This window comes from Urocampus carinirostris, chromosome 7 (genome assembly GCF_059441175.1).
Source record: "Urocampus carinirostris isolate Australia breed hairy pipefish chromosome 7, RoL_Ucar_1.0, whole genome shotgun sequence".
Lineage (NCBI taxonomy): Eukaryota > Metazoa > Chordata > Actinopteri > Syngnathiformes > Syngnathidae > Urocampus > Urocampus carinirostris.
In genome coordinates this window covers 18395059-18397653 of record NC_142355.1, presented here as the reverse complement: position 1 = coordinate 18397653, position 2595 = coordinate 18395059, and the positions used below count along the sequence as shown (strand labels likewise).

General features: G+C 41.3%; 1 pseudogene; it reads right to left on the bottom strand.

The window, feature by feature from the left end:
- Positions 1-1061: 1061 nt before the first annotated feature.
- LOC148362525 (U2 spliceosomal RNA) lies at positions 1062-1233 on the bottom strand (annotated as a pseudogene).
- Between the last annotated feature and the right edge of the window lie 1362 nt (positions 1234-2595).

Sequence of the window (2595 nt, the reverse complement as noted above, 5' to 3'; positions counted from 1 at the left end):
TGCTGGGTTCGATTGAGGCTGTTAAGAGTTACTTCCGGGATGAGAAGTTGGGGGCGGAGCTAATACGGTTTAAATCGGCCTTCCTTCTAACTCAGTGGTTTTTCTCGACATCTTTTATTCCCCATCATCTACACCAGGGGTTGGGAAATTGAACTGCTCCCTGCTGGAGGATGAAGCCTCAGCCGCGTAATACAGGGAGCGGTACAGGGACTGGCAGACCCTTCAAGACTCGTATGATTCACGAGCACAATGGTGGGAGATAACAAAGAAACGAACGCAGATTTTCTTTAAAAATGCAGGAAAAAATAAAAAAATTAAAGAGATGAAATACATGTTGAGACTACAAAGAAGACTCCAACGCTATTTTACCCTAACACAAAAGGGGATCGAATTTAATCATGAAATCAGAGAGATCAAACAAGAACTAAAAGCTTTGGCGGAAATAAAGAGCAAAGGCAGAATGTCACACTTTCACTTTACCTCCAGAAACCTTGTTAGAATATGATATGGTGAAATTGTGAATGTGTTTAATTGCTGTTAAAAGTGTCGATAAAAATTGTTCAAACCAAAAACCAAAAAAAACAGGGGTTGGGTCTCCAAATGAGGTACCGTTCTTAAGTGGTGCTTTGTGTCCCAATCAGGAGTCCGACACAGGTGACACTCTCAATGACCACCAGAGAATGGACTAGGATCCCTCGGTTTCATCTAAGTAGTTTGTATACTTTAACAACACTTATGAACATTACCTTCTCTACTGTCAATGTGAGAAGTGTGAGATCAAAGGTTAAAGCTCACAGCGTTTTATCGTTTTTAAAAACCATCAGAACGGATGTGTTTTTACTACAAGAATGCTGCATCCCCTTTTTAAAAAAATCATAAACAGTGGGAAGAGATTTGGGGTTTTGGGGTTTTTAAGGGTTATTGTTCTATCTTCGTTATTCATTATCCATTATCCGTTATCGGTCAGTTCATAATACGCTACAAAGCCTAGGAGCCGGGACACTTACTCTCAGCCAAAAGGCCAAGCTAAGGTCCTAGCCCTAAAGCCTTGCTGCGATCATTGCGAATGCACCGTTCCCGGAGGTACTGCAATACCGGGCCGATGCGTGGAGTGGACAGAGCAAGCTCTCATTCCATCTCGTACCGATACATTTGGGTTCTCATAATCGGAAGTCCACAGTCCAATTTCACAGTCGACAGTACACAGTCCAAAAATAACAGCCGGGAAGAGATTTGGCCATATCCTCCATTATGGAGTGGCTCAAATGAAAACTGTAAGGATGGGGTGGCCATTTTAATAAACACCCTCGACTCATCATAAAGGCGAGCACTGTGATGAGAGACGGACGCGCAATTTTAGCAAGACTTTCCTGTATAGGGCACGATTTTAACCTCATTAACATATATGGCCATCCTGACAAACACCTCAGGTACGAACTCTTAGAAGACATCCAGTCACATATACATCAACCATTAATCGTGGGAGGAGATTTTAATTGCATCCTAAGTCGAAAGGATAGAAAGGGGACCGATGAGAAGTTTAAAGTAGATAAAACATCAATTTTATTACAGGACATGTGCCGGACATTTAAACTGGAAGACTGTTTCAAATCTATACATCCAGGAGAGGAGGGCTTCACCTGGTTCAGTAGTGACAACGCCAGAGCCTCTTGAATAGACTACATATTTAAAGGGGTTTAACACTGAGTGATGCCAGATTAATTCCTGTCTTGTTTTCAGATCACTTGCTACTGTCCTGCTCTCTCTCACTTCCTTCAGGTACGACTGTTGGGAGGGGTCTGTGGAAGTAGAACTGCTCCCTGCTGGGGAATGAGGCCTTAGCCGCGCAATACAGGGAGCAGTACAGGGACTGGCAGACCCTTCAAGACTCGTATGATTCACAAGCACAATGGTGGGAGTGACAAAGAAACAAACCCAGATTTGTTTTTAAAATGCAGGGGAAAATAAGAAACTTAGAGATGAAACTCACGTCGGGACTACAAAGCAGACTCCAACGCTATTTTAGCCTCAGAGAGATCAAAGAAGAACTAAACACTTTGGCAGAAATAAAGAGCAAAGGCACCATACTAAGAAGCAAAGAAAGAGAAATAGAAGAAGGGGAAAAATGTGCGCGCTAATTAAAAAAAAAAAATTATGAGCAAAAGTGAGGGGCTTTTTAAACTACAAAACGAAAACGGGCTTATAACAAAGGAAAGTAGTGAAATAACCAAATTAGTCGAAGACTACTACAAAAAATTATATGAAAGGAAAGAAACAAATGAGAATGAAATGGGGCATGTATTAGATTATACCCTGAGATCAGTGCGTCAAGACCCCTTTTTAGCATCAGATTTTACCCAAGACCAACTGTATGATTGCATAAAGAATTTTAAAAAAGGAATATCACCCGGGGAATTTTATCGGACTTTTTGGGATATTTTAGCACCGGATCTGATTACTGTTTTTAACGAATTTTCCAGTCGAGACAACATGCCAAACAATTTCAGAATAGGGAAGGTGACTCTATTGCACAAAAAAGGGGACAAAACTGACATAAAAAACTGGCGACCCATAACGCTTTTAAATGTGGACTGT